Here is a 23,536-nt window from a genome sequence, read left to right on the forward strand (position 1 = left end):
AGACTTCCCTCCGTCTTTCTCCCAAAGTTGCATTTCCGGGTAATGTTATTTACCCTCTGGGCCTGGCTAAAGTCCTAGAAGCTGTGGGCTAGCGCTGCACAGAGCCAGGTTTCCTCTGTTATCTGCTGCATTTGTACACATCTGAGCTAGCAGAGCAACAGAACATTAATAGGGCGTGCTGGTTAATCACCCCTGGTCTGAGCCTGGATGGTCATTTTAGGAGTCCATTGGAGATAAAGGTGTATCTTGAAGGTGGAAGAAAGTTGTTGTAATGAGATCACTGGTGTCCAGGAAACCCTAGCTTTCCTGTCCTGGATCATGGGAAAATACCAGCAGTTGGATGAGAACTTTGCTATCATGCAAGGAGTGAGGTAGGGGTCAGGAATACAACAAGTACAGGGTAGGATGAGTCACGGGAACAAAGGTGCATTCCAAGGACAGGGAGAAAAGTTTTCGCCTTGAGGGGAGCTACTCAGCTAGGGGTATAAGTGGAGAATTACTAGAAGAAGCCAAGTAGGGGCAGGAGACTGGGCAGAACGAGCAGAAGGTGTATTTAGGGACTAGCAGGACAACTGTGACCCCGGCATTAAGTGGGCAAGGGGGACCACCTCCTGTGCTAGAATGACCACCACGTCCGTCCCCTCCCCTGAATCATGCACAAGAGTGGGGGGAGTTTGGAGTGGAGGTAAGGATACCTGTATATACCAAGAGCTGGCTTAGAGGAAGTGGGTGCGGGAGCAATAGAGATTATTACCAGCTGTCTCCCTCTGAAATTGGGGCACTAGCTACCTGGATAACTAGCTAGAGGAGGAGGCTAGAACCAATAAAACAATTAACTCTAGGACTGAGTTCCCAGCACATGGAGTGCAAATGTTTGTGAGTATAATGGAAATAGGTAAGAGATCAAAGCCCAAGAATAACCCTCAGGGTCAGTACAGGATTTGATCCCTAACAGAAATATCAGAAAATGTTTTTGGAAGAATGTGTTGTTCTTGACATCAACCCAAAGATGTGGTTATTGCTCAAAACCTCCCAATTTTCTTTAAATGTTTTGTTTCTATCTGACCTATGAAAAACATTCAAATAATAGACATTGCTGCTTGTGGTGGACTAATCATTTCTTCTTTAGAATTATCTATAGTTCCCATATTTTGTACACTAAGCACAAAATTGTATCAGAAAAATTAAGAAAATAATTGAAAATTGCCATGAGTGACGTTTTAAACAGATAAGCAAACTATATTAGATAAGAATTACCCAGTTAGGTCAGTTGCCACTCCTATAAAGTTTTGCTAGCACTATAATTGGTTCCAGGACTCTTAGGGACTATTTTTCACTGTTAGTCATTAATAGGTCAAGTATTGGAGTAGTGAAACACCAGGTGTGGTTTTCTAAACAGCATAACAGATAAACTATATATGTCCTTAGGTGAAGTAGTTAATGTCCAAATTCATTTGTCTCAGTTTCTTATGTAAAGAGGATACAATATTACCTGCCATAATTGGTTATTTGCCAAATAAAATAACTGAGTATCCCCCCTTTCAGGGGTATAGGAAAAATATAAAAAATCATTAAAACCACAGATGACTAAAGTTTGGAGGTTTTGCTTTTAGAATCTCAAGAAGTATCATAGAGTTCAATAATTTCTTCTAACAAGTTTCTTAGTTGGACACAATAAAATTCATTCTAGCTAGTTTAAGCGAAAAAAAAGATCTGTTATAGGATATTAAGATGCTTCTAAACTTAGGATAATCCAAGCTTGGGATGCTACACAATCAGGAACAATGCAGCCAGGAGAAATATCTAATCCCTTCATGGGGTTCTTCTGGCAAAAACCTCACTCCTTCTCCTGCCTTCCACTTAGCAACCAGGCCACAGGGGACCTGACACTGGACTCTTCACTGCAGCTGGAGGAACCAAACCCTTCTGCCACTGTGCTTGGCTCCATTCACATCCACCTTCCAGGCCTCTCACTGGCTATGTGCAAAACCCAAGCTGCAAGGGAGTCTGGAAGTGTGGCTTTTGCTGTCCAGCCTCTACAGTATAGGAAGACCTGCTAGGAGGAGGTCAAAGCGGATGATGGACAAGCCAATCTGCAGTACACAGTGCCCACAAACAAAGCATTTTTAAGATCAAACACAAAACGAAAAACACATTCTCCTGAGAAAAAGCAAGAGAAACAGGATTCCCTTTCATCTTAACAGCTGTGACAGATAAGGAGGTACTACTCTGAAAACAGAGCTGCAGCTGCTATTTTGCCATTAGAGAAGAGCGAGCACGCGAGAAGTACTTCCGGTGGGGAGACTGGAGGGAACGGGATGATAGGAATTATGTGCTTGATTATAAACCCATCAGACTATTTGACTTTCTAAATGACAGGCATATTTTGGGTGTATCTGTGTCTGTTTAATAGCCTGGAGAAAAATACATAATCATTAAACAGTGATTGTGTCTGGGTGTTAGAATTATGAGTAATTTTTATTTTCTTTTTAATATTTATCTGAGTTTTTTCCCTTACTTTCTTTCCAAGAGCATGGTTTAGAGTAAAACAAGAAAAAACTGTTCTTGGATTATCCGATGTGATATCATCATGGTCATGTTTTTTGTTTGGTTGGGTGGTTTTTTTGTTTTATTTGTTTTACTTTTTATTTAGAAATAATTTCAAACTTACAGAAAATTTGTAAAAATAAGTACTACAAAGACCACGCATATCCCTTTACCCAAATTTGCTTACTGTTAACTCTCCTGCTTTGCCATAAGCACTGTGGTCCTTTAATAAGATGTGATGTAGGGTGAAGTACTTATGGGTGAAATCATATGATGTCTGGGATTTGCTTTAAAATATCACAATGTGTTCGGGTACCGGGTGGTGCAGTTGGTTAAGCATCCGACCCTTGTTTTCAGCTCAGTTTGTGATCTCAGGGTCATGAGATCGAGCCCCCACGTTGAGTTCCACACTCAGCACGGAGTCTGCTTAAGACTCTCTCCCTCTGCCCCTCCTCACCCCTGCACTCATGTGCTCTCGTTCTCTAAAACAAGTCTTTAAAAATAAATAAATAAAATAAAATATCACAACGTGAGGAAGAAAAAGTATATAGGGAGAAAAGAAAGAACAACAGAAAGTTAATGGTTGTGAAGCTGGGTAATGACTACATGGGGCTCCATATTTCTACTCCTTCTACTTTTGTTAAGTTTTTTAAATTTCCATAATAGAAAATGTTAAAAAATCAGCCAAAAAAATAAGAAAGAATTCATCAGCCAAAAAAATCACACAACAGAATTTCAGTGATTTGACCGGCCCCAGTTCGTCACAAGAGAAGTTAGTCCATCAAACATTCAAACAAAAAGAACCTGAAAGTCTGCCAAGCAGCTAAAGTTTTAGTTGAAAAGCAAAAATATTTAAATAAAATTCAGACCTTTACAACAAAGTTCAAAAGGTAATTCCTTGAAGCATATCAGAAAGGCCTTCTTGGAGGTTGATGAAAGACCAGTCCCTCTAGATCTTCCAACATCCTCTATTAGGATCTATCCTTTGGTGAACTAACTTCTGGCTGGTTCATTTTCTGGACTGTCCTTTGGCAAAAGGTTTAAAAGTTTTTATAAAGATCTTTCTCAGCCTTTGTGGCAATAATTTCTCTTTTATGTATACACTCCCAAGGAAATAATCCAATTAATTAATTAGCAGCACCATGTTCCAGCTACATGAGAACACACCTGAGCCACATGCCCAGAGCCTGCACCCAAGGGAGCACTGACACATTGCTGAGGTTCTGGGATACAAACAGGAAAGAATCCAGATGCCCAACATCCAGGGCACGGCTAAGGAAATTACACTATAATCCTATTGTGGGAGAGCCCACAAACAACAGATATGGCAAGTGTGTGTACTATATCAAAACCCATCATCAAGTTTAGAAGCAATGTTAAGGGGGAGAGCAGGACACAGAATCCGGGTCCACACAGAATGACACAAATGAAGTTTCAAGTTTCATTGAAAAGGAAGAAGAGGAAACACAGGGAAGGAAAATAGAGTATTGTCTACTTGCTTCTTTCTTTTGCAATGCTATATAACATCACTGAAAGGAGGGAAGGAAGAAAAGGGGGAGGGAGGGAGGGAAAGAGAAACACAGCCTTACCTGTGGTATTTTAGCTACAATATAAGGACTGATAAAGCCAAGATTATAGTGGACAGTAGATGAGAAGAAATCACTTGTGGGCTCTTGAGCTAAATCCATCAGAATTCTTGATTGGATAAGCTACAAAAGAGTGTTAATCCATTTCCCTACATCCTGGCCAATATTAAGTGACCTTAAATAAGGTGGAAGGTTGGGGCGCCTGGGTGACTCAGTCGGTTAAGCATCAGACTCTTGATTTCGGCTCAGGTCATGATCTCAGGGTCATGGGGTTGAACCCTGCGTGGAGCCTGGCATGGAGCCACTCAAAGAGTCTGCTTGGGATTCTCTCACTCTGCCTCTGCCCCTCCCCCCATGCTTATGCTGTCTTGCGTGCTCTTTAAGAAAAAAAAAAAAACTTAGGGGCGCCTGGGTGGCGTAGTCGGTCAAGCACCCGACTCCTAGTTTCGGCTTGGGTCCTGATCTCAGGATCATGGGATCGAGCCCCATGTTAGGCTCAGCGCTCATTGCAGAGTCTGCTTGGGGTTCTCTGTCCTTCTCCCTCTGACCCTCCCACTTGTGTGCGCGCGCTCTCTCTCTCAAGATAAATAAATCTTAAAAAAAAAAAGAAAAAAACTTAAAAAAATAAGGTGGAAGGTAAAACATTCAAAAAATAATTTTAAAACACACTTTCTTTGTTATACAGATGTGGGTAAGTAAATTTTAACCCAAATATAAAACAAACAATATTATTAGCATCCCTCAATCTCTTTTCCAGTCTCCTGACATTTCCCCTCACCCCCAGCATGCTAATTAAGGCACCAGACATCTATGTCCTGAACTTTTACAACTGTAACAATCACATCAAAAAAAAGCAAAACTCACAGGATATAATCCCAAAGTAACTATTTTTGTTTCCCTATCCATCTAAATCTGCTCCATGGAGCTAGGTCTCTTTTCTCTAAGTGGAAAACTTGAGTATGACTTTTCTGGTAACTGTTACGTGGTATGAGGTCCTAATCAGTAATTCAAATGTCTAGTTTCTTGTTAGAGTCAAGCTCTTGGCTTAATTTAGTCCCCCTCCCTTTTCCTCAGCTCAGGCCTCCTGCAGAGAGAGAAGCCATTAGTAGGGAAGGGGCTATGGTCAGCCATTTCCCTCTTTATCCCACAGGTGCTACGCCCTCTCCTCCTTACACACATGGCTATCCTCTCCAACGATGGGGCACAGAGAGGAAGAAAAAGTAAACTGGGCAGGGAAGTCCCCATATTGACTGGTACCCAGCAGATGTTTTCAGATTACTCTCACTCATGAGTATTTCTAGTTCCTTAGAGACCCCCTCCATTGCTGGGGACCTCTCTCCTGCAGGTTCCTTAATGTGGGTGATGCACTCTCCTCACTCCCAAACATTCTGCAGTATTTCTGGTTTCTCTGTTTGCTCATGCAAGTGGCCCTGTTAGTTGGGACCTAAGAACATGGCAAGAAAAAATCTGCACTGTTTTAAGCCACCGTATCTGTGGTAACTTGTTACAGCGGCCATACAGCAGTTACAGGAACCTATTATACTGAGTCCGTTGGGGCTGGCTTTCCTGCTCTGACATTCGCTGGTTGCAAGTCTTCCAGAACGACAGAAGAGTAGGTAAAATCATTTTGTGGCTGCAAACCACTGCAACTTCTGAAAACTTTCACATGATAATAGGAATTGGTTGTCATCAAATTAATATGACTAGATACTCTTAGAATCAAGTGACACTCTAAAGAAAAGTTAGACAAATCCAAAATATTGGACATTCTATAAGACAATTGTCCTGGTCTCTTCAAAACGTCAGTATCGTTATTTTAAATTTTTTAAACCTTTCTAAATTATAATATTCTAAACAGCAACCAAAAGTAATGTGTTAAATTTGAACTTGAGGGAAATTTGGGAAATGTAAATATGGACTGGTTATAAGATAAAATTAAGGAAGTATTGTTAATTTTCTTAGGGGTAATAATACAGTTATGTAAGAGAATGTCCTCATTTTAGGGGATGTGACTCTACTCTTTAGGGGTAAATGGTCACAGTATCTGCAATTTTAAAATGTTTCACCAAAAAAAGATATATATTTAAATATGTGGCAAAATATTATTTAATCTGCGTGGTGGTATAGAATAATTTACTGCACAGTTTTTCTGAATGTTTAGAAACTTTGTAATAAAAAGCTGGGAATTTATTTTTTAGAACTGTTTATAAATGTTTGTTGAACTATTGCTCAGAAACTTTACATTTTGGCTTAAAATGTCCTTTGTGTATAGACATTCTAAAATTATTTGTAGGAACTCAGAGTTGTGGCTAGGATATGGCAAGATAACTATCATATGTAAAGTAGTTTAAATGAGTTTCCAGTTAGAAAGCTGATGGGAAAAAAAGTGATGTCACTCTATGAATCAGTGGAAAATTACTGCCCTCTAATTGAAGAAAGTAACCTGGTAGAATGGGGATTTTTGGTCTCAGCAGGTCAGAGATTTTCATTTCTTGCTTTTGCCAAGAAAAGGGATAAAAATGAAACTCTGAAAATAAGAAATGGAAACTTATGGACAAGTTAAAAAAAAAAAAAGACACAAAAATTATTCCCTAAACCCCAACATCCTAGAACCAGTAGCAGAGGGAAACTGCAATAAATTTGTGTTATCCAATTTAACTGGTCTCAGAACTGTGCCAGCCATTTCCCATTGACACATTACTATAAAATGACATCAGAGGGAATTAATATCATTCTAGTCAGTCTAGAGATAAGAAAAGAATTAGTTAGCAATACAATGAAAAAACACTTCTATGTAGTTTGCCTCTTAGACTTTTTAAAAAAATGATTGATCAAAATTTCCTATTTGTATTAAAGCAATACTTAAAGTTTTTATTAAAATACTCAAATGAGGGTTAAAGGGCTGCCTTCCCCTCGGCTTAGGTCATGATCCCGGCCTCCTAGGATCAGAGTCCCATATCCAGCTCTCCCTACTCAGTGGAGAGTCGGCTTCTCCCTCTCCCTCTCCTGCTCTCTCACGTGCGCACTCTCTCTCAAATAAATGACTAAAATCTTAAAAAAAAAAAAAAAAAGAAAAGGTCTTTCCTTAAAAAAAATACTCAAATGATGTTAGTTTTTATTTAAAAAATATACAGCTAAAATCTACAATGAAATCTGAGCAGAAAATTAAAATTTGAGCTTGTGGATAGCATAACCAAGATATCTGCTGCCACCTAGTGGAGAATGACTGAATTACAGGAAAAGCCTGAGAGGTAGGGGAGATGATCAATCTCTAGTTTAAAGTACAGAAAATCCTTTCTGATGGCTAATACTCCATTGTATATATGTACCACATCTTCTTTGTCCATTCATCTGTTGAAGGGCATCTCGGTTCCTTCCACAGTTTGGCTATTGTGGACATTGCTGCTATGAACATTGGGGTACATGTGTCCATTCTTTTTACTACATCTGTATCTTTGGGGCAAATACCTAGTAGTGCAATCACTGGGTCGTAGCGTAGCTCTATTTTGAACGTCTTGGAACCTCCATACTGTTTCCCAGAGTGGCTGTATCAGCTTGCATTCCCACCAACAGTGTAAGAAGGTTCCCCTTTCTCCACAACCTCGCCAACACTTGTTTTTCCTGTCTTATTAATTTTGGCCATTCTAGCTGGTGTAAGGTGGTATCTCAGGATGAATACCCACCATTTGCATCGACATGGATGGAACTGGAGGGGATTATGCTAAGCAAAATAAGTCAAGCAGAGAAAGACAATTATCATATGGTTTCACTAATATGTGGAACATTAGGAATAGTGCGAAGGACCACAGGGGAAGGGAGAGAAAACTGAATGGGAAGAAATCAGAGAGGGAGACAAACCATAAGAGACTCTGGACTCCAGGAAACAAATGGGGGGTTACAGAAGGGAGAGGGGTGGGAGGTTGGGGTGACCAGGTGATGGGTATTAAGGAGGGCACGTGTTGGGATGAGCACTAGGTGTTATACACAACTAATGAATCGTTGAACACTACAACAAAAACTTACGATGTACTATATGCTGGCTAACTGAACATAATAAAAATAATAAAAATAAAGTACAGAAACTCCTTCTAAATTTTCTATTTCTGAATCTCTGTTTCTTCTATTGATGTACACAAAAAAATTTAACTTCTCCCATTCTGATTACCAAATACACCCAGTTTATCGCACATTCTGAACACAATGGGCTATGTACTCAAATAGTTTGCTTTTCTGCCATCCCTCACTGTCTTTGACCGCTTTGCTGAATATTTTTTTCCCACCCCAAAACAACATTTTGGGCAGAATTTATGTCTTTCCAGTCACTTTTATTTATTAAAAATTCTACTATTAGTAAAATTTGAATTTCAAATCCAATTTAATGATCACACCTTCTCCTCATCCCATCAGCAGGCCAACTTTGGCTTGAGAGACTCAGAATGAGAAATGGCTATGGTCTGTTCTTTCACTCCTACCCCTCTCCCTCTTCTTGGTCTGGAAAGGTGAAAAGGAACAAGTGTCTCTAACTTATCTGGCCACTCTTATCATCCTCTCTTGGCTGCCTTTACTCTTCTGGCTAGACTGATTGTCAGTGCCCAATAAGTGGGTAGTATATACCAATAGCATATACAGTCATCAGCTGTTCTCAGGCCATTGTCTTTACCCCTGCCTAGGTAAAGAGGAGTCAGAAATTTAAGAGAGCTGGTGGTTCATTCAAGTTCATACCACCCATAGAGTGAGGCTGAGTCCCCAGGTCTCCCAACTTGTTGGTACCACTGCCCTTTTTAAATAGTCTTTGTGATAAGTACAATCTGACTACAGGGGCACCTAGGTGGCCTAGTCGGTTAAGCATCTGACTCTTGATTTCGGCACAGGTCATGATCTCAGGGTCATGAAATCAAGCCCCCCATAGGATTCTACACTCTGCTTGGGATTCTCTCTCTCTCCCTCTCCCTCTGCTCCTCCCTCCTGCATGCTCTAAAATAAATAAATAAATAAATAAATAAATAAATAAATAAATAAATAAATAAATAAAATCTTTTTTAAAATCTGACTGGGTGGCTCAGTCAGTTAAGCGTCTGCCTTCGGCTCGGGTCATGATCCCAGCGTCCTGGGATCAAGCCCCACATCGGGCTCCCTGATCAGCGGGGAGCCTGCTTCTCCCTCTCCCTCTGCCTGCCTGTCTGCCTACTTGTGCTCTCTCTCTCCCTCTGTCAAATGAATAAATAAAATCTTTTAAAAAAATAAAATAAAATAAAATCTGACTACATGAGTAAAGATAATAGGAAAGATATGTTACTTTAAATGACCATAGATTATTTCTTAGCTCTGATATTTAAAAACAAACCTAAACACTATTAGCTTAAACAATTAATATGAAAAATATTAATTCAATAATGTATGTCATTAATGTATACCATTAGTAATGAACCAATATATCATTTTAGAAAGATTAAAAATGAAAACGTAAAGAAAAGCTCATAGCTCTAAATACCTTTCCCCACTAAAAGGAGCCAGGACTCTTTAGAAAAATGGTTTATTCCAGGTCTGTGGAAGGAAATATACAAGATGAATCTATGACATCTTTTTGTGACAAAACAAAGAAGCTATCAAAGACTACTGACATTCTATCAAAAAGATGTAAGAGCCAGCTCAAAGGGGCTCCCAATAGCCTAAGGTGGCACAACATAAGCACCAATAAAAAGACAGTGACTTTAATTGATTGAAACATTTCAAGTACATAAAAATGCATGAGTTCATAATACCCTTCCAAACTCCCCCCCCAAAATGTGTGGGGAAAAAAACTTTAATTATTACTAATGGAAGTTTCTAGGGCATCAAATAATTATCTGTTAACTGATAAATTAAGTGAAAGAATCAAGCATTTAGCTTGACTCTTCCTATATGAACTCACTGAATTTTAGGGTAATCTAATAGTTGATGAAAAATTCTTTATAGAAAAATTTAGTTATCAATGTATAATAATGAATTATATAATCATCAGTATAAGTATATAAATATGTCAAAACTAATTAAATTGTATACTTCAAATACATAGATTTTATTACACATCAATTATACCTCAATAAAGCTATCAAAAAATAAATAGAACCACAATAACCAAAGATAACAAAAGGAATGACAGGAAAATCATTTTGCTACACCTAATAAAATAACAGGTCAAGGGTACAACATCAGTGGATGCTAAAACTATTACACAAAAGGTTGATAGTCAGGTTTATAATGGAGTATCAGGCTTACTCACCTAAACCCAGTGAATAATATCTGTATCACTGAAGTGGAATATTACATGTTTCATGATCTATTGCAATGGGAAGCAGATAGCATTCCCATGAAGTATTACTGCATAAAACATTAAACCTGAATCTAATCAAGCCTGAGTTGTAACTAGCAATTTATAGAAAATATGGCATATAAAAAAATAGGTTAAATGACAATATGAGGAAGCAAGCAGCCAAATCCAAGATATGTAACATCATATGAGATAAATGACGTGGTTTCTCCAATAAATCAATGGAGAAAGAGAAGGATACTATTTAAAAAGAGAATTAAGATAATCTCAATGTAATAAAACTAGACATTAATGGCAAAACCAAAAATAAAAAGGCCATTCCACCTTGAAGTTAAGAAGCCTTCTATTAAACATAGAAGAAAAAGAAATTAAGAAACAAACCCATTTACAATTGTACCAAAATAATAAAATACTTAGGAATAAACTTATCCAAGGAAGTGAAAGACCTGTACTCTGAAAATCATAAAACACTGATGAAGGAAAATGAAGATGGATACAAACAAATGGAAAAATATACCATGCTCACCGATTGGAAGAGCTAATATTGTTAAAATGTCCATACTACCCAAAGCAATCTACAGATTTAACGCAACATTTTTCACAGAACTAGAACAAAGAATAATAAAATTTGTATGGAAACACAAAAGACCCCAAACAGCCAAAGCAATCTTTAGAAAGAAGAACAAAGCTGGATGTATCACACTCCCAGGTCTCACGATATACTACAAAGCTGTAATCACCAAAAACTCATGGTACTGGCACAACAACAGACACACAGATCAATAGAACAGAATAGAGAGCCCAGAAATAAACTCACACTCATGGTCAATTAATCTATGACAAAGGAGGCAAGACTATACACAATAAGGAAAAGATGGTCTCTTCAACAAATGGTGCTGGGAAAACTGGAGAGCTACATGCAAAAGAATGAAACTGGAATACTTTCTTGCACCATACACAAAAATACACTCAAATTGAACACTACATCAAAAACTAAGGATATACTATACAGTGGCTAACTGAACATAATAAAAAAATAAACAAAATAAAAAATAAGATTTCTAGAAAGAAAAAAGAAGAAGAATTAAAGACCTAAATGCAAGACCTGAAGCCATAAAATGTTCAGAAGAAAACATAGGCAGTAATTTCTTTGACATTGGCCACAGAAACATTTTTCTAGGTGTCTCCTTGGGCAAAAGAAACAAAAGCAAAATTAAACTACTGGAACCACACCAAAATAAAAAGCTTTTGCACAGCAAAGGAAACCATTAAGAAAACAAGATGGGAGAATATATTTGCAAATGATAAATCTGATAAGGGATTAATATCCAAAGCACATAAAAGAACTTATACAACTCAACACCAAAAAAAAAAAAAAACAACAACAAATAATCTGATTAAAATGAGCAGAGGACATGAATAAACACTCCTCCAAAGAAGACATCCAGACCGCCAACAGCCACATGAAAAGATGTTCAATATCACTTATCAGGGAAATGCAAATCAAAACCACAGTGAGATATTACATCTGTCAGAATGGCTAAAATCAGAAACACAAAGAATAACAAGTACTGGTGATGTGGAGAAAAAGAAACCTTTGTGCACTATTGGTGGGAATGCAAACTGTTATAGCCAATGTCGAAAACAGTATGGAGTTTCCTCAAAAAATTAAAAAGAGAATTACCATATGATCAAATAATTCCAATCCTGGGTATTTACCCAAAGAAAATGAAAACACTAATTTGAAAAGATATGAAACCCTATGTTTATTGAAGCATTATTTACAATAGCCAAGATACGGAAGCAACCCAAGTGTTTATTCATAGATGAATGGATGAAGATGATGTGTTATATATAAATACTCAGCCATAAAAAACGAATGAGGTCTTGCCGTTTGCAACAACATGGATGGAGCTAGAGAGTATAATGCTAAGTGAAATAACTCATTCAGAGAAAGACAAATACCATATGATTTCACTCATATGTGGAATTTAAGAAACAAATTTACAAAGAAAAAAGGAGACAAACAAAAAACTCTTAAATACAGAAAACAAACTGGTGGTTGCCAGAGGGAAGGTGGGTGGGGAAAAGAGTGAAATAGATAAAGGACATCAAGAGTACACTTAATCTTGATGAGCACTATGTAATGTATAGAATTGTTGAATCATTATGTTTATACCTGAAACTAATATAACACTGTATGTTTGAAAAAAGAAAAGAAACTTTCTAGTAAACACCTTTTGGACGAAAGGAAAAATATTACTAGTTTTCCCTGAAATTACTGAGTTTGCAAAAAATAATGAGACTGAAACACTACATATTAGAATCTATGGGACCCACTTAAAAGTGCTAGGAGGAAAATTCATAGTCTTAAACACTTACAGTAATTAAAATTAAAGAATGAAAACAAGTGAATGAAATTCACAACTCAAAAAGCTAGAAAAATATAAACAGTAACGAAAAGAAAGGATAAGGAAGGAACTAATAAATCTAAAAGCCAAAATTAATGAGGTAAGGAACAAAAAAACTGCAAAACTAATTAATCAAAATTCTGGTTCTCTGAAAAATTTTTAAAAATAAGGAAAAGTAATAATAAATACCAAAAGGGAAATAACCATTAAAACAGAAAATATTTTAAATCATAAGCTAATATTTTGTACCTCACTATGCAAATACATTTGAAAAGCTGGATGAAATGGATAATTTCCTACTAAAATACAGTCTATCAAAATTGACTCCAGCAGAGATAAAAAGCTTAAACTGACCAATGTCCATATTTTAAAAAATAGAGAAAGTTGTCAAAGAACTATTCACAAAAAGTACCAGGCTCAGTTTCTCCTTTTCTTTAGTCTTTATTTAAATTCCAGTTCGTTAACATAGAGTGTAATATTAGTTTCAGGTGTACAATATAGTGATTCAACACTTCCATACAGCACCCATTGCTCATCACATCAGGTGCCCTCCTTAATCCCCATCACCTGTATAACCCATTCCCCCACCACCTCCCCTCTACTAACCATCAGTTTGTTCTCAATAGTTAAGAATCTGTTTCTTAGTTTGCCTTTCTCTTGTTTTCCCCTATGATCAGTTGTTGTTTCTTAAATTCCACATGAGTGAAATCATACGGTATTCATCTTTCTCTGACTTACTTCACTTAGCATAATACTCTCTAGCTCCATCCATGTCGCTGCAATGGCAAGATTTCATTCTTTTATAGCTGAGTAATATTCCACTGTGTGTATGTATATACCACTGCTTTATCCATTCATCAGTCAATGGACATTTGGGCTCTTTCTATAATTTGGCTATTGCTGATGATAATGCTGCTATAAACATCAGGGTGCATGTACCCCTTCAAATTAGTATTTCTGTATCCTTTGGGTAAATACCTAGTAGTGCAATTGCTGGATCACAGGATAGTTCTGTTTTTAACTTTTTGAGGAAACTCCATACTGTTTTCCAGAGTGGCTGTTCCAATTTGCATTCACGTTCTTTTTTTTTAAAAAAGAAAATGACAGAAAAATATCATTTATGTATGTTGATGCAAAAATTCTAAAATAAAATAGTAAACAGAATCCAATGCCACATTAAGAAAATAATACACCAGGTCCAATGGATTTATTCCAGGAACTACAAGAGTGGTTCATTATTAGAAAATCAATTACTATAATTCCCCATATTAATAGATCTAAGAAGGAAAATCATATGATGATCTCCACAAAGACTGAAAAAATATTTGACAAAACTCAAAACCTATTCCTTATGTAAAAAAAAAAAGCACTCAAAAACACAGGAATGTAATAAAATGTATACACCTCAGTCTTGAACCCAGCATCCTACAGATGACATAATTGTATATACACAAAATCTTAGAGAATCCATGGTAAAACTAACCAAATAATAAAAGAATTCTAAAGTTAGCAAGATATAAAACTAATATACACAAATCAACAGCCTTTAGATACACTAACAATAATCAGTTTCAAGATATAATTGAGGGAAAAAAAGCCCTATTTACAACAGCAACCAAAAAAAAAGATAAATTCTAAGGTATAAACTTAACAATAAATGTGCAAAATCAACATGAGGAAAACTCTGAAACATTCTTGAAACACCCACAAATTAACTTGAACAAACGGAAAGACATTACATGTTCTTAAATATGATCATTCATATTAAAAAGATGTCTGTTCTTCCTAAGATAACTTATAAATAAGATTCTTCATAAATATACCAATAAGCTTTTTTTCTAGAACTAGAAAGCTGATACTAAAGTTCATATGGAAAAATAAACATGCAAGAATAGCTTTTTTAAAAAATGAAAAAAGAAGAGCTATAAGGGAAAAGTAGCTGTACTAGATATCGAAATATAAAACTTCTATAATTAAAGTTTGGTACTGGCACATAAATAGATCAATGTAATGGAACACAAAGTCCAGAATTAAACCTAAGTACATATGGAAATTTGGAATGTGATCAAAGTGGTATCAAAAAAGCACTGGGGCATATATAGGGTGTGAGGACAACTTGATAAGCATTTTGAAAAAGATAAAATTGGATCCATACCTCAAATCATACACAAAAATAACTCCAAGTGGATAAGAAGTTCTAAAAGTAAGAAATAAGATCAGGGGTGCCTGGGTGGCTCAGTCGGTTAAGCGTCTGCCTTCGGCTCAGGTCATGATCCCAGGGTCCTGGGATCAAGCCCCGCATCGGGCTCCCTGCTCAGCGGGGAGCCTGCTTCTCCCTCTCCCCTGGCCCTGCTCATGTTCTCTCTTGCTATCTCTCTCTCTCTCAAATAAATAAAATCTTTAAAAAAAAAAAAAAGAAAGAAAGAAGATCATATAAATACTAGATGAAATCAATGGTAAATTCCTTTATAATTTGAATGTGGGAAAAGGCTTTTTCTGATTCAAAATCCAGATTCAGTAAAAGAAAATACTGATAAATTTGACTACAAAAACAAAATTAAAAACTCACATCACATAAGAGAATACCAAAAGTAAAGTCAAATGACAAATCACTCACTGCAAGAAAAATATTTGCAACATATATCACAGATAATGAGTAATACCCCTTATATGGAAATTATTTTTAGAAATCAAAGGAAACAAAAACCAAAAACCCAATATAAAAATGGGCAAAAAAGGGGCGCCTGAGTGGCTCAGTTGGTTAAGCGACTGCCTTCGGCTCAGGTCGTGATCCTGGAGTCCTGGGGGATAAGAGTCCCGCATCAGGCTCCCTGCTCAGCAGGGAGTCTGCTTCTCCCTCAGACCCTCCCCCCTCTCATGTTCTTTCTCTCCCTCTCTCATTCTCTCTCTCTCAAATAAATAAATAAAATCTTTTTAAAAAAATGGGCAAAAAAATATGAATACACAATTCACCATTATGTGCTGGAGGAAAAGGCTGTGAGGGTGAGCAGGCTCCTGTTGTGTTGAGCTGTGCACAGAGTTAGAGGCCACCACCCTCTCTTTTAAAAGAGGGATAAATACTAGCAAGCCACAAGGGTTGCTTTAACTATCAGGCAGTTTTAAAACACCTCTGAGGGCCATTTAATTGACAATAATAGAATGAGTTAGAAAGTTGTCATTAGTCTAGCAGCAGGGCCAGTTTTATCTATGATTAATGACAACTGAGGACTGAGGATAGCACCAAAGTGCATTTGTAATTTTGCATGTCTTTATATGTGGCTTTAAAAGTGACCAAGTAAGTATGTATGCTTACCTTTTTAAAAAAAAAAACTACTTTTATTTCTAACAATTGACTAGACTGCATTATGATCTCCTTAACAATTTATTGTTAAGTGGTTGAAATTTCAGGTCTCTTCCAACCAGGAGACCCTGTGACACTGTGATAATTCTATGATCGCTCAGTTTGGCAAGCGTAATCAACATGCCATTGGCCACTTGGTGGCAATAGACTCCTAATTGCCTACAAAGTCCTTTAAAGGTATTAACAGCCTTCTGATTAATTAGAAACTAATTTATAAAGACATTTCAGGCAGGTCACAAGTTGACTTAGTTGGAAAGGTCAGCAAAATGCTGAGTATCTTTTAAAAGGGCATTTGAAGCAAAGCAAAACAACTCCTGTCTGTCAGAAATATAGTTGTGGATATGCTCTAGAAAATTGTTAGGAAAGATCTTTGGAGGTAGAAAAGGTTGAGAGGAGGAGAAGTGCTGACATAGTAATGATAACTAAAAAGACACACTGAAAAGAGATACCATGAGTAATATTAGGAACCTACTACTGTTTAACCATTTGAGCTTGACCAAGCCAGTTACCTTTACAGAGCCTTAATTTCTTTCTGAACAAGATCAAGAGGGTCAGCAAATATGTTCTGTGAAGGGTCAGATAATAAATGCTTTAAGCTTCATGGACTATATATCGTCACAACTACTCAACTCTGTCCCTGCAGCATAAAAGCAGCAAATGAGAATACATAAACAAATGAGCTTTGCTCTGCTCCAATAAAACTTTATGGACACTGAAATTTTTATTTCACATAGTTTCCAAGTGTCATGAAATATTATTCTTCTTTTGTTTGCAACCACTTAAGAATGTAAAAACCATTATTAGCTAGCAGGTTATTAAAAAATCATGTGCCAGCCTGGACTTGGCTCCTGGAGCTATTGGCAATCCCTTGGCTGGATGGTCTGTCTCTCAGGTCTGGCTAGGTCTCTGTTAATTAAACTGCTATCGATTCCCTATTTAGCTAACTCTGGGGTTAAACTTCATTTACAACTTTTGACACCCTCTTTTACAGCCTAAAGCAGTTTCTCAAGCTTTATTTACACACATACCCATTAAATAAGAATTAAAAAGACTGGGGCGCCTGGGTGGCTCAGTTGGTTAAGTGGCTGCCTTCCACTCAAGTCATGGTCTCAGGGTCCTGGGATCTAGCCCCCTATCGGGCTCCTTGCTCAGCAGGGAGCCTGCTTCTCCCTCTCCCTGCCACTCCCCCTGCTTGTGCTCTCTCTCTCTCTCTCGATCGCTCTCTCTCTGTGTCAAATAAATAGATAAACAAATCTTAAAAAAAAAAAAAGGAATTAAAAAGATTACCTCTCTTACGAAGCTCCTATTATTTAAAACAGTAATGTTTGGTGTTCCAAACATATATCCAATCATGGGTTTTCAAACTTTACATGTCCTCCTCCTCCTCTTACCACAGAGATTCCCAGACTTGTCTTCACATATCTGAAGATCGCTGCCTTACAGATGCTTAGACTTGAAAATTCCAAGTCGGAAAGCCCTCCAAAAACCTCACTTCTCCTTTCTGCTATTAAAGAACAACAATCTTCCACGAACTCTAAATAATGGGGGCTGAACTTACCACTTACTTCGTGGAACTACCAGTTCCAGGTATGACCTCCGCTTGACTTCCTCTCAGTCCTTTCTTCCACCTGGTCAGAATCCAAAGTATGAGAGGGAATAAGAATTCCTGTATTTGTCCTTCTCCCCTGTCACCTAAGACTATGAGACCCGATATGACCAACTCGATAACCATATAACTGGTTACAATAGCTCCGAGAACAAAACTTAGGGAACCCTCAGTACGGTCAGTCTGTGCAAAACATCTTCAAACTGGGGGCGCCTGGGTGGGTCAGTCATCAAGCGTCTGACTTCGGATCAGGTCATGATCTCAGGGTCCTGGGATCCGCTCCGGGCTCAGCAAGAGTCTGCTTCTCCCTCCCCCCCTCTCCCTTTACCCCTCCCCGCTTCCTCCTTCCCCCTGCCCCCCCACCCCCCCGTGCTCTGTCTCCTTCTCTCTCAAATAAATAAATAAAATCTTTAAAAAAATATATCTTCAAACTGTATAGAGAAGGAAAGAAGCTACCTGCTTTTAAATCCATACATGACTAAAAGAAGCCCTGAAACTTCTGAGGGATAGCAATGGTCCCTGGGCCATAGTGGGGTGCCTGGGCGGCCACGAATACCCCTGAAGCACGCCCAGAGCCACGCCAAGCAGCGTGTGCCCGCGGGGAACCAGAAAATCACTAGCCCACGGGGCACGCGTATGTAGCACCAAAGGGCGCTGTGCGCCTGCGCACCTACTTCGCCGGCCGCACAGTTACGTCAAGGGCGTCAGGAAGGACGTCATCCACACCGCAGGGGGAGGCACTCCTGGTGCTAAGGGGGTCCTCCAAGATACCTACCCCATAAGAAACAGAGCTGTTCTTCACGGCTGAGGGCACCCACATTAGCTAGTTCGTGTACCGCGGCCAGAAGGCCCGGCTCAGCATCGGCCATATGCCTCCAATGGGCACCATTCCTGAAAACATCATGCACCGTCCTGTGTTGCCTGGAGGAGAAGCCTGAGATGGAGGCAAGCTGGCCCGAGCCTCCACGAACAACGCCTTTGTCACCTCCCGCAACCTGAGACCAAGGAGACCCAAGTGAAGCTGCCCTCGGGCTCCAAGAAGGTCATCTCCTCAGCCAATAGAGCTGTGGTCCGTGTAGTGGCCGGAGGTGACCGCACTTACAAGCCCATCCTGAAATCCACTGTGCCTACCACAAGTATAAGGATAAGAGGAATTGCTAGCCCCGCATGCGGGGTGTGGCCATGAACCCTGTGGAGCATCCCTTCAGAGGTGGCAACTACCAGCACATCGGCAAACTTGGTACCATCCTCAAAGATGCCCCCCACCCCCACCCCGCAAAGTGGGTCTCATCGCTGCCCAGGGGACTGGGCATCTCAGAGAAACCAAGACTATGCAGGAGAACATGAACTAGGACTGGGGAGGTTCAATAAAGTATCTTTCTGCCACTTAAAAAAAATGAAAAATAACGACAACAAAAAACAACATACTTCTTCTGTGAAGAGACAGGGATTATAAAGTGGCCCCTCTCCCATATAGAAGTATTTCTCTGTTAAGGAGCCTCAGAAGAAAAAGGAAGTTCCTGTTCACCCTCTGAAGTCACTAGAGACTATTAGCACCCTTGGGGCACATGAGGAATCCGGGCCTAGAATTTTCTTACCCCAGATCACATAGGTCACATAGGTACCAAGGAAGAGCTAAGACTCTAATTCAGACCTCCCTAGAAAAGCAGTTACCCATTCATCCATTCATTCTGTTTGTCTGTCTCTCTGCCTCTCATATCTGTCTCTATTTCTGTCTCACTTCCAAATCTCCTCCTTTTAAAGCATTAGGTCACTTATGTTTGAATAATTAAAGTCCCCTGAGAGTTAGTTGGCCGATCAAATTAAGTGAAAAGGCTTGAAAGTGAAGCTGCCCACTGAGAATTTACCAGATAATATAACCTGCAATGTTCTCTGTCCAATCCTTATCACAAATCCAGGTATGAGAAATGTGATTTTTGAAGGATAACTGGAGAGAATAGAGATCATGCTCTAAATACTACAACCTTAACTCTTAGATTAAGCCAGAGCATTAGAGACTCTAAGCCTCTATTTGACTTTACTGAATTGTAAAATGTGTGACGTCATTAATCTGCACTGGAAGTTAATATAAAAGACTAAAGTCTACTTTTAAAGTTCTCAGGCAAAATCTAAAGTTTCTAAATACTGTAAATCAATTCCTAAAATGCCCAAATCACTACTTCATTCCTTTGAAACAGTATGAAGGAATTTCAGATATTTCTAAATAACTCTATGATACTATCAGAATTTGTATGAATTGTATCCTACAACTCTACCCCCATAAAGCTTTATGCCTCATAAAAATATATACCTGAATTTGAAGCAATGTAACTGAGAATGACACTGTTTTCCATTAGTACTCTCGTTAGGATTTTTTTTAATTTTATTAATTTTTACAGAAAATAGAGAAATTATAGTGGGTATAAATCTCAAACTATAAGCCCAAGTATTAAAAAAATAGAACTTGATTTTCTCAATTTCTGCTTCTGTTTTGAGCTCTCATCTCACAGGGATACAGCCTTAATTCTTTGGCTTAATTATTTTCCCTCTCTCACTTTGGGTATGCCATTGTTTCAGAACATTATATGGTACCAAAGATGGGGAATAGGAGTCACAATCTGCTTCCAACTCGCAAGTGTATCCAGTTTACAGTGGAGATGCCTACCATTCTGGTAAGCAAGTGTGCCTCACACCCAGGCACAGGAATCCTTTTGCAAGGCTGCCTAGGATCCATATGCCCAAATGCACCTTGAAACTATTTCCTCTTTAAAGTTTTGCTACCATCCTCCTTTGTTCCAAGGCCCCAGAGATCTCTGTTCATTCATCACTTCCCTTCCCCTTAGCCAGGACAATATTTTCAAGTCTCACTACAATTTCATTTTTTTTTAAATGTTTTATTTATTTATTCATGAGAGTCAGAGAGAGAGAGAGAGAGAGAGAAAGAGAGGCAGAGGCAGAGGGAGAAGCAGGCTCCCCGCCTAGCAGGGAGCCCGATGTGGGACTCGATCCCAGGACCCTGGGATCATGACCTGAGCTGAAGGCAGACGCTTAACCATCTGAGCCACCCAGGCGCCCCTCTCACTACAATTTCAGACAGACTCCTTGCCTGCCTGCTCTCTATTCTAGAATTTAATCTCTTAGAAGCCAGAAAGCTTTTCAGACTTCTGCTTTCTAACATGTAACAACCCTCCTTTGAGAGATGGATAAGGACAGGGTAACCACTAGCTTGAATGGGCAGGGAAAAGTATAAGAATAGTAAAAATATAGGTAAGTACCTGAAATATTATCTGGCTACACTTTTATTTTTCAGTATTTACATGGGTTCTCAGATATCTTTCTTAAACAATTTTGTATCTGGGGGTGCCTGGGTGGCTCAGTCGTTAAGCGTCTGCCTTTGGCTCAGGTCATGATCTGGGTGTCCTGGAATCGAGCCCCACATCAGGCTCCCTGTTCCGCGGGAAGCCTGCTTCTCCCTCTCCCACTCCCCCTGCTTGTATTCCCTCTCTCGCTGTGTCTCTCTCTGTCAAATAAATAAATAAAATCTTTAAAAAAATTTTTTTGCATCTGTTATTAGCATCCCAATTAAAATAAGTTGGTAAATTCACTTTTACTTCTAACCCCACTTTCCTCACTTGAGTATTTCTCTGCTGTGGCCCTGTGTTTCCATAATACTAAGGATCCTAGGACCTGAAAACATAAACTAAATCCAACACACAAAATCAGGGCATTTGATCATCTTCGCTAAGGAAAATGGGAATAGTAACATCCTCTAATCATTTATTGATTTATCATATATGTGGGCAAGAGCTTATATAGAACAATGTTTATGCAGCATTATTTATATTAGCAAAAATTGAAAACAACCTAAATGTTCAATAATAGAGAATTGTTTAAATAGAGTAAGATCACAGGATAAAATTCTATGCAGCTGTTAAATGTCAAACTGTAGAAGAATATGTGATGATATAGGGAAATAGTCACAATAAAAATAATAAACCCAGTATAAACTATGCAATTACAATTTTATAAAATACATATTTGAATAGAACCTATAGAAAAAGGCTGGAAATTTCCTTACCAGAATGTTAAAAAGGATCCCTGTCTGGTGGTATTATGAGTGGGATTGTTTTTTGTTTTGTTTTGTTTTCTTTTAAAGATTTTATTTATTTATTTGACAGAGAGAGACACAACGAGAGAGGGAACACAAGCAGGGGGAGTGGGAGAAGGAGAAGCAGGCTTCCCGCAGAGCAGGGAGCTAGATGCGGGGCTTGATCCCAGGACCCTGGGATCATGACCTGAGCCAAAGGCAGATGCTTAACGACTGAGCCACCCAGGCACTCCATGAGTGGGATTGTTAATGATAATTATTTTAAAGTGTCTCCACAATGTGCATATATTGATTTCATAATCAGAGAAATAATGTTATTTGAAAAACCAAAAGCATTTATTGAGCTTATAATTTGTGCACCACCTGTATGCTATACTTCAACAAAATGATTTTTTTTTTTTAAGATTTTATTTATTTATTTGAGAGAGAGAGTGAGCAAGAGAGAGAGCACATGAGCAGGGGCAGAGGGAGAGGAAGAGGAAGAAGCAGACTCCCCTGCTGGGCAGGGAGCCTGACTTGGGACTCAATCCCAGGACTCTGGGATCATGACCTGAACTGAACGCAGACACTTAAGCAACTGAGCCACCCAGGTGCCCCAACAAAAGGATTTTTAAAAATAAATAAGAGCAGGGGCACCCAGGTGGCTCAGTCAGTAAAGCATCCAACTCTTGATTTCAGCTCAGGTCATGGTTTCAGGGTCATGGGATCGAGCCCCACATGGGGCTCTGTGCTCAGCACAGCGTCTGCTTGTCCCTCTCCCTCTGCTCCTCTCCTGCTTGTGCGCTCACTCTCTCTCAAATAAATAAAATCTTTTTAAAAAATAAATATATAAGAGCAGAGATCTTCAACAACAAGAATAAGAAAGAAAAGAAACATCTGCTGAGATAATCTCAGCCCTGGTTAAGTTGTTTTGCTCACCAAAGACATGTTTTAAAATAATTAAATTTCTTGGCTATCCCATAGAAAATATACTACTTGTTTTTTTTTTAATTCTCAGATATTAATATGTTTAGTAAATACATCTTGCAAATCATGGGTACACTAATTGCTGATCCAAAGAGGAGATTGTACTACAAGTGTACTATCTCCCCACAGTTGACGGCAGAAGCAGGAAGTAACTTGAATATGTCATACATATTCAAAGGTTTCCAATGTCCTGGTTCACAGGTTAAGTGAGTCATCAAGAACAGGTTGGGTAAAATTCCAGTCTGACTACTTGTCCTGACTCCTTGTCTGGCTACTTCATAACTCCTGACTCCACCCTTTGTCTCCAGGCTCTGCTCTGGCTGTCTGACAGCCCCACCTATTCACATAGGCTTGCAGGTTAGATGAGGAAGAGCAATGGTACTTAGAAGGAGGATTGGAACTTGACCCAGGCATGCCTAGTGAAGAATTACGAATGTGAAGGATAAGAACCCACCTGTCATCCCTGAATCTGGGTCTGATTTCAACCTACAGGCCACTTTATAGTTCTTCTTCTATCTGAATCAGTTATCTTTAGCTCCATTTGGAGTTATAAAGTGGTTTGCTTCATTCAGCGATGTCATCTTCCACTGTCTTCCATTTGGTTTTAGCATTGCTTTGTAACTAGAGTGATAGAAAGGGGA

The 23,536-nt window shown here is 38.6% G+C and overlaps 1 pseudogene; it reads left to right on the forward strand.

The window, feature by feature from the left end:
• The first annotated feature begins 318 nt into the window (after nt 1–318).
• Nucleotides 319–19,173, forward strand: LOC116633679 (annotated as a pseudogene).
• The last annotated feature ends 4,363 nt before the right edge of the window (nt 19,174–23,536 follow it).

The sequence above is a fragment of the Phoca vitulina genome, unplaced genomic scaffold (assembly GCF_004348235.1).
Source record: "Phoca vitulina isolate PV1807 unplaced genomic scaffold, GSC_HSeal_1.0 scaffold8, whole genome shotgun sequence".
NCBI lineage: Eukaryota > Metazoa > Chordata > Mammalia > Carnivora > Phocidae > Phoca > Phoca vitulina.